Genomic DNA, 12,885 nt, shown 5'->3' with positions numbered 1-12,885 from the left:
CTAAAGCAAATGTTACCTCCCAGCCTTCTGTGTATTTGTCTGTGTTTGACTGGTACACCTACATTTCGTTAATTCTGGCAAACTGTCTTTTATAACAAGGGCTTTCTGAAAGTACATGATGAAAGGAGTGCATTTTTAACTGTTTATTTTAAATAAGAATTGTCTGTCTGTGGGAGTCGGGTTATTTGTATCACTGTAGACAGAAATGATCACTATATTTCATAGGACCTTGCTGCTTTGTACTTATTGACTGTTTATTTTTGATGTGTAGAATTACTAATTGCAGCTAGTACCAGACGCTTCTGTCTCCTTTCAGGTTATTGTAGTAGAGGGCATTGTACCAGATGCATGGCTATTCACAGAGCATGCATTTCCAGCAGCTGAATTGCTGGATCTGCTCTAAATGATCTATGGCAATTACATTTGGCGTTGTACAGCTATAATTTTACTGCATATTAATAGTCACCTAGCAAAGAGGTAAATGCCCTTTTCTCGGCTGGGTGCAGAACGAATGCCTGGATGTATTCAATTGGGTAAAACAAGGCTCGGTTTTTAAATGGATAGCAGGGGTTTTATGTATTGGAAATGCATGTGCTGGTGAAATGTCTGTTTGCCTCTGCCTCAACGGTGTGCAGCGAGGCTCCTGGCGAGGCTCCTGGAGAAATATCATCGAGCCAGATCCCAGATAGAGACATGCTGGGGAGGGGGAGGGGAGGGGAAAGGGGATCATGTGCCATGTGCCCCATTTTAAGTGGCTCATCTGCTACCACCCAAAATCTGCTGCAGTCTTTTTTTTTTTTTTTTTTTTTTAACCCCTTTCAGCAGCTCGGCAGATCAGTGCGGATGCTATCAGGCTTCACCCGCAAAAACAATAATTAAACCCACCCTCCCCAGACCGTCGCTAAAGCTGTCCTCTGGAGTCAAGGGCCCATTTTCTTCCCTCTTCTCTTGGGGGTGGGGGCGATGGGGAGTGGGTGGGAGCAAATGGCAAGGAATCGGAGGAGATTAACGAGCTTTCTCCTTATTAGCCCTGCTCCGGTGCTTTGTCTCTGCGCCTGGCTGGGGATGGGCTGACGGGGAGGGCTTGGGGCGGGGGGGGGGGAGCGGTGTGACTGGAGGGGTCGGCGTGCGGGGAACCACACGGACGGAGGGGCCGACAGCCAGCCAGACCGACAGCCATACCCACCCCGCGCACAGGCAGCCCCCCGGCGGCCCTCCCGCCCCGGATGCCCCCCGCCCCGGCACGCAGCGGGCGGCATGTGCCCGCGGGGGGGTTGGGTGGGGTAAGGGGGGGCGGCGGGCGCAATGGCGGCGGGGCCCCCGGCTCCTGCGCGGCGGCCCTTGGCGCGGCCGAGTCAGCACCAGCCGCGGCGGCGCTGAGCGCGGAGCCGGCGAGGAGCGACAGAAACGCGCCGCTGTCTGCGGTCCGAGGCGCAGCACGCTGCGTGGGCGGGGAGAGAGAGAAAGGGAGAGGGAGAGAGTGGCAGGCAGGCAGTACGGCGGGGAGCGCGGCAGATAAAGGACGGGCGGCAGGCAGAGAGAGCAGCGAGCCAGCGGCAGCCGGGCAGGCGCCCAGAGCGACGCGGCAGCGAGGACGGGCAGCGGCAGCGCGGCGGGACCAGGGCGAGGAGAGGGGAGCCGGCCCCAGGCGGGGGTCGGGCGGCGCCGCCGCGGCCACCGCGCCCGGCCAGCCCCGCGCCCGGCCAGCAGCGCAGCGCGGCGCGGATCTCCTCCGCGGAGGAGGCGGAGGAAGAGACCATGTCTTTCAGGAAGACAGGCACTGTACTGTAACAGCAGCATATCTGCAGCAAAATAAACAAACCAGCCAACCAAAAAAACCAAACAAACAAAAAAATAACCCGAGCCACCAAGACGCTGGGGGCAGATCCCGTTTGCAGGCAAGGTAAAAAAAAAAAAGCAACAAAAAAAGAAAGAAAAAAAAAAACCAAACAAAAAAACCAAAAAAGCCAAAGCAGAATCTGTAGACATTTGTGTGGCGTGATGTCCTTTGTTGTTGCGATTTCTTTTCTTTTTTTTTTTTTTTTTTTTCCTTTTCCTTCCAGCATGTGTTTTCTGTCATTTCGTTGGAGCCATTCGCCCCCTTTCCCCCCCTCCAACCCCCACCCCCCGTGATCTTTTAATTTTTGAGGTCAGGGCGGCTGGAGCATGTGAAGCGAGGGAGAGGGGAAATAGGAGCTGTGCATGGAGACGGGCTTTGCGTTTATTACATGCGATGTGCAATTATTTATAGCAACCGCAGGATTCCGACTCTTAAGATGTGGTATTTACCAGAGGGGGAGGGAGAACAAAACAAAAAAAAAAAAAAAAAAAAAAGGGGGGGAAAAGGGATATCATTCATAGCCTAGCGGGGCAGGATGGTATCGGTGCCGGAGCCGGAGCCTCGCATGGGACCTGGGAGCGGCGGGGTAGAGGTGGCGAACGCCAGGTAGGGCGGCGCGCAGGGCTCGCGGCTGCGGGCGGAGGGCGGCGGCGCCTCTGCAAACTTTCCGCGTCCGTCCGGCGGCCGGTACCTCCCGGCGGCAGCCGCCCGTGCCCCGGTGCGGGCGCGGTGGCGGGGCTGGGGCGCGGAGCCGGTGGCCGGGAGGGATGGCTGAGGCTGGGGCGCCGCGGAGGGAGCTGCGGGAGCGGGAGGAGGAGACCTTCCTCCGCCCAGTGGTAGTTTTAGCTAAAATGTATCAAACTGTAAAACCCTCAACTTTTGCTCGCGGATGTGCGAACACCGAGGGATAGGCTTTAAGAAGCCGCGCAGTGCTGGTGGGAAAGCCTCGGCTGGCGTGACTGGCATTGTTCTTACGGGTGGCGAGGTGAGGGCAACAGATTACTTGATGCTTCCTTAGCATATCTCTCTCTTTCTTTTCTTCCTTTTTTTTTTTTTTTTTTTGTTTTTGTTTTTTTCTTTTGCATGCAGTGAAGGAGGATCACACTCCAGGAGTTACAGTCATATTGTTAGGTATCTTAGCTGTCTGTTTTCATGAAAAAAAAACCCCAACCAGTTAATGTTACTCCACTTAGTGTAATTCTGCCTACTTGTATGTGTGTGCGTTTCAACGATGTGGCTTGTAGATGTAACCAAGACGTGCTCATCCAATGCAGCCATTGCGCAGTCTTGTTTAATTGTCGATTTGGGTTTTTTTGGGGTTGGTTGTTTTTTTTTTTTTTTTTTTTGGTTTGCATTCATTTACCGTTTCAGCCAGCGGGGGGAACACACTCAAATTTCGGGTGCGTTTTCCTGTGCTAGGTGTGTTTTTGCGCCTCTGCTCTCCCTCCTGTCTGCGCTTCCAGGTGTGTGCGGGTTTGCTCAAATTCATCCTGCTGTCGCGTGTGACATTGCTGTAAATGTGCCGAGAGGGGAAACAAAGGCATTGAAGAGCGGCACAAGTGTTTGTTGATCACCTGTTTGACTTCTCTACCATTGCACAGAGCTAGATGCATGCCCGGTGTGCATTCTTCTAAATGGCGTATGTAAATTTTTAGGCAAGTACAAAGCCATTGAAGCTGAGGGTGATGGGGAGGGGAAAAAGAAATACTGTAAACTGACCTGCAACTTTTCAGTCGCATAATTTAACTGCACGCTGATTTTTTGTTTTAGCAGTCTTCGTCACGGATCGAGGCAAGTTTGTGTGCACAATTAGGCTTGCAAATTGCTAATCTCGCACTGACTTTGCCTCTCAGTTCCCAGCTGGGCATGGTTACCTTGAGAGCTGTGGTATCAGCACTGTCAGAGCATGCTCCGGTGGGGAGATCGGGTGTGTTCTATTTTTAATACTGTTTAATGAAGATGCTTCTCACTCTGCAATATGCGAAGCATAATGGAAGAGCAGAGCGATGATTGGTTATGGATACTGGAAAAGAAAAATGCAAAGGTAAAAACGGAAATCCCTCAAATATTTCTATTACATTAATGAAAGAAAATGCAGCTGTGCAGAAGGGTGATCGATTAGTTGGTTTTAAATCGGACTGGTGGCGTCTAAGATGATTTAAAAAAATATCTTAAAGTTGTATGAAACAAACTGTAGATAGGAAATTATTTTGTGCTGTTGATAAATCTGATTGTATGTGGGTATACTTAAGTTGAGGAATATTCCATTTGAATTCTTTTTTCAATTTTGAAATGTCTTACAGTGGAGTAGCGCTAAGGAACATCTTCAAAATATTTTTTTTGTCTTGTGCTAACCAGTTTTGATGATTAACTATTTATGTTCTTATTGGTAGCCTCCTGAAGCAGTGATTTTGAGTTTTTCTTCCTTGCAGTTAAAAGTTAATTAAGCTGATATTAAAAATCATTCTTGCATGTAATGCTCGCAGAATGTGAGCAGCTGTAAACCTCTTGCGATATTTGTGTAAAGGAAAATACCTATAGATGACTACAGCGTGTGCCGTTATGCAAGATGTATGTAGATACTTTTGAAGAACTGCCTTGTTTAGTTATTTGTATCTGTAGTCAGAAATACATTTATTAGCTATCCGCAACAGTCCGTGCACTCAGAATCATATAGAGAAACTTGCCTTGATTAAAGATGTCTTCTGTAAAACAACTGTATTTTATCTCTGTTGCCTACAGTTTTACTGGATGATGGTCTAAGAAACGGCTGAGTACCCCTCCTGCAAAATCATTTTTCAGGCAATTGTTTCTTTCTGCTCTGTGCTAGTCCTTCTGACTGGCCCAGGGCTAAGTATGCCAGTGAGGGCTGCTCAGGCAGGTGTTGTGCTGCATTGTACCCGTGAAGGAAAAAATACATAAGGGTGATAGAGGAAACACAATGAGATTTTTAACACAGGTGTAACTGATAGAGCTCAGAGAGAGAGAACAGTGCAACAGTTGCTTTGAAACTTTATCCTGCTGTGGTAAAACTGTGGGCCAAATCATGTTTTCCTGACAGTGCTGCTTTTCCTGTGGGCTTTACCGGGGTTATTTGCATGACTGCAGTAAACTGGACTTGGCCTGATAAATCACTGTTATTAAAAAGAATTTCTGGAAGTACATAAAAGAAACCTAAGAAGTTTTAAGATCCGATGCATTCTTGGCTTCCTCCCAGGTTATGATTTTAACAACTAACTTTAAACTTGCAATGAATAGGGCAGGGGAAAAAAAAGTGCACTGATTCTAGGATGGCGTGCTTACAGTCAGTCTTTCCTTCTGTAGGCATCACTCTTCCTACAGTCAGTGGGAGCTTTATGTTTGGAAGTGTGTCTGGTTTAGTTCAATGGTTTTATGAGTGCTAAAGACAGACACAGGGACAAATCTCCAGCAGCTGTAAATTGGTGTAGTTCCATTGGTTTTAAGAACAGTATAGATTCACACCAGCTGATGATACGCCCCTCTGCTTGAGACATACAGGATCTGTAACTTGCTTTGAGTGGTATTATTGATCTTGATGGCATTAATTTCAGAGCAGGAAAATGATTTTGGCAGATTGGCAAACCCTTGTTTATAGGGACTACTCAGGAATGAGTGGCTTGATCCAGTGAGTGCTCCCAGCTCAATTTATTTGCTCAGTTGTAAAGAGAATTTGTAACTTACGTAACTAATTAAAGGAAATGCTATTTGTGTTAAGTAATCTATTTTCAAAAATACCACTAAAGGTTGGCCAGTTGAGAAGTAATGTAACTACCGTGCAATAAACTTGCAAAATCATTTTGTCCCCTGTTCATTCATTTATTAGATTTCAAGTTATGTATTAATGTTCTTAGCAGGTAGTAAGTCAAGCAAATGGGTCACTTTTTCTTCTAGAAGATTGAAACATTCATCAAACAAGTAATACATGACAAAGACTCTGTATGTTCCAGTGGAGAGCACTTGATTCTGAAGACTTAAAAGTACTGTGTGTGGACACCTTTGTATGGTAACATGCATTTCTAGGGTGCATTCTATTTTGATGACAAACTGCAATCCAGGTAAGTAGGATTTCCCCATTTTAAGGCTGGGTAAATTGAATTGCGGATAAATTATGCAAACCATGTGAGGTCACACATCTAGGTTGTTGTTGGTGGTTTTTTTTATAGTTGTGAAATGAGACCTATTCCAGTCTTCAGCAGCACAGGTCACCCCTGGATGATAAAGCTGCCTGATTAATTCCTGCTTTTTGTTTTGTTTTCTAATTTTTCCGCTTCATATATGAAATGGTGACTTTTAGAAACATGTAGATGTAAATAAATTTACATGTTACAAATATATTTTTACATAATAATTTAATGATAAGCCCTTCTAACAAGGAAATGCCCTCAGATCAAGTGCAAGGAATGACTCGTGTCTGGTCATGTTGTTTTGTTGTTGTGTTTTTTAAATATATTAAACATGCCTATAAATTCAGGTAGATATACTGGTTACTGTTCGTGGGCAGGATATGTTTTTCATGGGTTTAAGAAGGGGGCTTACACCCAAGTCAGAATAACAGACACTGTGGTTTGCGCGAGTATGCCAGTGTGCACGCACACATAATTGATTAGAAAAATAAAAAAAAAATACATTCTTCTATAAAACTACAACACTTTCTGCTTTAATTAAGACTCATTTTTTTGATAAATAACATCTATGAGGCATTCTTGCCAAGTAAGCCCTCATTTGTCAGTGAAGGTCCAAACCGCTTAGTTATAGGACTTAAGAGCTAAACTGCTCTTAATTTTCTTCAGCGTTTGAAGTAACTCCAGTTTTAGGCTCCACATTATCTCATGTGGTGGTTTTACAGTAGGTAAACTTGATGATGCACTATCAGTGGCCCTGTGTAAGAGTGCTCCCTATATCTAGAGGTCTCCTACATTTTTCCTTAGCTTAATTTATAAGAATACCTAATACTGTAATACTTACTGTGCGGCATATGCAGTCTAAAGTTAAGTATTGGATTAATGCCAGGGGAAGAGTATTGGAGCTTTGTGTCAGCTTTAGGAAAGAAGCCCTTAGCAAACACTTTCATAATATCTTATCGCAATTGCCCTTTTCCACCTGTTAATAATGTTGCCAATATTTACTACTGCTTCCTTTTTCACTGTTGTGGTTTCCAGGCTTTCAGGTAATCCATCATCAGTACACTTCTTTATGGTTCCTTGGAAAAAGGAGTTGCTGAAAAGGTCTCCTTCCACTCAGATGTGTTGGTTTTTAATTGTATGGTGAGATTTTTAAGCTATGTTAGATCATTCCAGATTCCTAAGTAATAAGCTGGTATATGAAAATGTTACATCACACTTCCGCCCCCAACTTAACACTTAAATTCCCTTTTACTGAGAGGAAGAAGCAGACTAAATATGGGGAGAAATACAAAGAAACAAGGAGTAAACAACATAACATTTTGCGGGAGTGAGTTCATAAGGACTGTTCAGGTGAAGCAATTGCTACTGTGATAAACATTGTGAAAAATACGAAAATACTAGACAATCCACAGGTTTTTCTGTTAACGTTGAAGATGCTATGAAGTGTGAGAGAGTGATAATGACATGCAGCATGACTTAGCTGAAATGCAGAAGGCGTAGTTAGGCAGTGACAGCTGGGAATTTGAAAATTATGATTTGGCTATCCAATGACTTTCTGAAGCAGGGGGTTTAGAGTATTTTCTAGTCACTGGCAATATATGGAGGCAGTAACTACGCAAGACTGTTCTCGGGGCAGACATGTTCACATAGCATATGTTGAAGCATGTAAGGTGAGAAGTGCATTTTTATAAGTGAAAGAAAATGTTGCTCACAAAGAAACTAGGAGTCTTTTATGCTTCTTTCTCCAAATCAGATGTCTGCTCTTGATCTTTTCAGGCCAAGAGTCACAGTTAAGAAGAAGAGTACCATGGGAAAGCAAAATCCTATGACAAGTATTCTTGTAATTTAATGCTTTCTGGTATATTTCTCATTTAGTCTTAGGCAATACTATGATTTATTTATGAGCTGATAATACAGTGCCTGTGTTAAAATTGTCAAAGCTTAGTGACATTGTCTGACTGATAAAACTGTTTTCCCTCATTTGGATGCCTTCAAGCCTTTGAGTCAGAGAAAAGCTTAAATGGTCAGCAAGACGGTGTTAAAAAGATAATCAGCAATTAAACAAAAAACCCCAAACCTAACAAAAGCCTCTACACCCCTTTCCCCACTATTAAGTACTCTGAGAAATAATAAAAAAAAAAAAGTCTTTTGTTTGCAGTCTATACTAAAACATAAAAATCAAATATATATGAATCAGCTACTTTCAGGCTTCTGTTTTATCCCAGTCTTTATGGCCACACAGCAGTGATTTTACTGGATTCATCAAATCATCAGAGCCAGTTTTATGTGCTATGAATTAAATTCTGTCATCAAAAGCATGCTTGAACAGCTAATAATTTTGTCATTAATTAATCCTATTGCAGTATTTTTATTTTTATTGCCTCATGAGTTGAAGTCTCCCTGTGCCTTCAATACAGAAAGCATTTTGTAAATTTTCATTTTATCATTAACTATGAGAGCCAGATTGTCATGCTTTTTTTTGCAGGGAGTGCGTGCATCTTGGTTTTGGTGACTTGCAGAGCTTCTCATGGTGTAATGCTTTGTCTGCTGTGAGGAAACTTAGCACAGTTGGTTCCTGAGTAAAGGGAGGTGGCAAGGCTTTTCAGCTGAATGAAGCTAATGCAGACAAACTGTAGTGATTAGAAGCATGTTAGAAATACAATTCCATCGTTATGTAGTTAAATGCTCCATGCTAATTAATATGGAGTTCAATGGGAAGTTTTACTGGGTAGCCGACTTTGGTGGTGATGCTCTCGTGAAATAAGTACAGTGTGATGTGCTTCTGGAGAATATGCCTACTTCGTGCTTTTTGGATGTTTGTGCCATTGAACTTAATTTGAAATGCTTTGCCCTCAGTTGCACAAAAGTAAATTGTAAATTGCAGTGGCTTAAACTAAACTTTAAGGTTTTTCCATTTTCAAGCGACTGTTCCATTTCTAAATACACTGCCATTGGCATAACATTTAGAATAGTTTGAATGAGTTTGCTTAATGTATTATAAAGTATTTGTCATGGAGTCAGAAATGTTTATTGTGTCATAAAGGCTGTAGGAGAAACACATCAAATAAATTGGTCCACTCTAAAGGTTCCCTACAGATTTTAACGTAAGCCCGGGAAATGTCTGGTAGCTTTATTATTTGTGTACTTTATAAGCCATGAAATCTGAAGTGAGGAGGTCCGACTTTCATGCTTTTGGGTTTGTTCCTTTAAGAAAAATTCAGAGCTTTCTCCTATCGACAAAATAAAGAATTGTGAATGTAGATCTGAAAGGAAAGCATAGTGAGTAACTTAAGGCATCTTAAAATGCTGTGTTTCATAACATATGCTATTATGAGGAAATTGATAATGAAGCTATGTTTAATTCAGGTATGATTTTTGAGGAACTTTAATTCATAGAAAACAAGTCTAACTGAATTGGAAAATGCATTGTACTTACTAGCTTTATGTATCTCAATGTGCTTTTCCACTATGGTATAGCAATCTGTTTTGCATCTGAGCAGCGAAATGGAGTGGTCTCTATTGACAAGAACTGTGGCAAGCAGCATAAGAATCCTGTTAGATAATGAAGACAATGAATTATTACTGATGGATAATGTAACTTTTGTTTAATCTGCATACTGATAAGAATGACAGCATTTGAAAGAAGTCCTTGAACGACCCGCTTCTTGAAGCAATCATCTCAAAATCAGAGGCTGAGGGAAGGGAGTGGTGGGGTAAGGGGCGTAAAGGAGGATTAACGGCACTAGTACTGCTTGTAATGTGAAATCAGGTTATGTGGCATCAGATGTAGGAGGACGGCAAAGGGAAGGAGGGCTTTCAGGAGGTATTCTCTGAAGATTAAGTAACTGGAGTTTTGAATTACCCTGAGAACATATATAGGTGTGTAGCCTCCTTTCAGTATAATTTGTTTTCTGATTTAAAAAGAAAATAATTAAAAATTTCTGATGTGTGCACTGTGATCCCTGTCTTTGCGTGAAGGATCAGGACAAAGTGACTACTCCTCTGCAATCACACTTGATCTCCTCAAATCTGAGGTTACAGGAATTGTAAATGATTTACGTCTTCTGATTTTGCTGTTGCGGTATTGCTCCTTTCTGCCACCTACCTGGCAGAAGAGAAAAAGGAAGATAACGAAATTGTTGCCAGGGTCTGAGGGCAGCTACAAGGCAGCGGGCGCTGGGATGGTGCATCTTAGCCTGGCTTAATGTCAGTGTGTGAAGCTGGTGGGTGAGTCCTGGGGAGGCATGCAAGATCGTGGGCTTAGTAGTATGTAGCCAGTTCTATGAGAATAAATTGGTTTCTGTCCTTAATAGCTCTTGTCTTGGCATGCTATAAGCTCATAAATTAGTTAGGTATTTACTGAAATAGCATAATGTGCCCCATGACTACATAAACTCACACCTTTCTGTAAAGGGCTTTGTATTAATGGAGAAAGATTGGTAGAAAAGAGCAGACTGAGACACAGATCCTGATGCAGATTTTGGCTACCTGTGGTTATGCTACCGGTAACCATGTAGCCATAGTCGTGGGGCTGTGGTTTCTGCAAGACTCCCTGTCCGCTCAGTCTTTCGTTGTGATCGTTTCCGCAATGCGGGAGGAAGATGCGGCAAGCACCTACCTCTTTCAAAGCCCGCATGTTTCTTTGAAGTGTTTGTTACTCCTCAGGGTTTTTTTCAGGAAGGAGAACAGAGAACGTAATTTGTACTCACGAAGGCTAATTATAATTTTTCCTCTGCAGATCATTTCTTAGAGAGCTGTATGTTAAAATAATTGCTGCTGTTTTCTACATTAGTTATGTTCAATGTCCAGGCAGTGAAAGTCAAAATGTAGATTCTTTTGGCGCCTATTCCTGTTTGTGTTTATTTAATAACATACACTTGTGTCACATCTTTATTAATGTTGTCAGGTACTTCAAAGCCATCTGTAATAAAACTATCTGTATAAGAGTGTGTCAGAAAACAAGACAGTAAAATATAGGTACTTCTTAACAAAACATTTTATTGATTAAACAGCACCATTTCAGTATGTGGAAAAATGAAATCTGTTATTACTTCAGTACTTTGAGGGTAACTGCAGTGATACCTGAGTCTTTGGCTTGCCTAAAAAAATGACAGCAAACCGAGCAATTCCGTTGTGTGTTATGTCAAATTCTACGGCACGGGAACGTGCTTGCTAGATTTGCATTGACTTGAGGTCACAACAAGAGGAGCATAAGTGACCCAAGTACTTCTGATGCATAGTTAAATGTTCCCCTGGAATGTAATGTCATTTATTACCTATGCTCAGTAGTTGGAATGAGGCTGGCAGGTGATGGTGTAACATACCAGCGCCTCTCAGAACATCAGCTGCATGTACAAGCAATTTTGATGTCTGTTCACTGCCAGACAGATGATTTTAATAAAAGGAATTCCGAGGCTCCATTTTTTTACCTCTGATGGTTTATTTTGGGGCCAGTAACTTGAGGTGCTATTAAGCAGTGTAAAACTGGGAAAATGGAGATAATTTCAAGTAGTCTTACAACCTCAGCAGAGAAAATAAAAAATATGGAGGGGAGCTAATGTTCTATTCTTCTGGCAACAGCAATGTGTGTGAAGTAAAGCACACTGAAGTTAGGAGACTTACTGCATCCTTAAGTGTAATGTACACGCAAGGGATCTTCCTTAAAACCAGTCCGTAGCCCTGATTTAAAGGTTGCTGAAAGCGCAGGAACTGAAATATTAGAGGAATTCAGTGCAGTCCTAATAGAAGCTCTTTCCATGTTTTGTTTCTTGATGTATGTTTTAAGCGTTTATGTCTCTGCCTCGTTCCTGCCTGTTTCCATGTATACATCGTTTGTCTGTTCTGCTCCTTACATCATCTGACCATTCTTCATACGGGCCCTTCGCTTTTGTAAGGTGTGCCCCTAGTGTGAACTTTCCTCTATTAAACTGACCTTTCTGACTTTTCTTGGGTTTTCATCATTTGCTCGCATTTCCCAGCTTTTTCTTCTTTCCTCAGTCTACATCAGTTGCCCCTGTTTGAAATGGCTGAAAACTTTGATTTATTCATCATATAGTACTGCACTTTAAAAAGTAATTTAATTGTGTTGATATCTGGACAGTCAGTTTATAACAAAACATGTAATATAATGCATATTATCGTTATTCAAAATATGCAGGTTCCCAAATCTCTTGGACTTTGTTTTGATGCCTCTTAAGGAGGGAGTGCCAAAACAGCTCTGATTGCATCTGTGAAACAAAAGGGTTTGTGCTGGAATCAAGAAGACCTTGTGCTTTTGAACTTCTTCATGTGTGCAACTCACAGCAGTGTCCCTGGGTCCCGTTGGGGACCACAGAAACGTGTACATTTGAAGCTCCTGGAATATATTGCATTCTAAAATCCCAGTCTATTTATGTAGGGTTTTTTTTTCCCTCAAATTAGTAATATTTAAAATAAATTTAATATTTATCAGCTCTTAGGAAATAAAGCATAATGGAAATGACACAAAATTAAGTGCCTTTGACAGTGTGTGTTGCCGAAGACTTTTTTTACATGTTGGCCCTGTGCCCTTTCAGATGGGCTGCTGTCCGTGGTGTGAGCAGCAGGCATTAGCACCTAATGCAGTTCATTGGCTGCAGTTTACTGTGTTACTGGGTTGCACAATGAAAAGAGGGAAAAATGAATGGTGTTCTTACATGGAGAATTATTACATATTTCATGTCTGGATGCTTGTTGAATAAGCTTGGAAACTGCACCAAAAGCTGAAGGTTACATATTCTTCTCATCACTTTAATTATAATGATTGCATAGCCACAGATCCTGGTCAAAAGTGGAGGAGACTGATTTTAAAGATAGTTACGAAGACATCTAGTTGTCTGCATTTGAGGATCTATACTAAATCATTTTTGTGAAATGCATAGA

The 12,885-nt window shown here is 42.3% G+C and overlaps 1 protein-coding gene across 13 annotated transcripts in view; it reads left to right on the top strand.

Annotated features, from left to right (window-relative positions):
- The first annotated feature begins 1,377 nt into the window (after window positions 1-1,377).
- Window positions 1,378-12,885, top strand: part of ARPP21 (cAMP regulated phosphoprotein 21) — a 143,909-nt gene continuing 132,401 nt past the window's right edge. For 8 of the 13 annotated variants that reach the window (XM_037386794.1, XM_037386801.1, XM_037386800.1 and 5 more), the window contains exon 1: window positions 2,456-2,825. The gene's annotated coding sequence lies outside the window, so the exon portion shown is untranslated. The other 5 variants (XM_037386795.1, XM_037386793.1, XM_037386792.1 and 2 more) reach the window with 4 other exon arrangements.

Source organism: Falco rusticolus, chromosome 4 (genome assembly GCF_015220075.1).
Source record: "Falco rusticolus isolate bFalRus1 chromosome 4, bFalRus1.pri, whole genome shotgun sequence".
In the NCBI taxonomy this organism is placed as follows: Eukaryota; Metazoa; Chordata; class Aves; order Falconiformes; family Falconidae; genus Falco; species Falco rusticolus.
The sequence above is the reverse complement of the archived record's forward strand: the minus strand, read 5'-3'. Positions and strand labels throughout refer to the sequence as shown.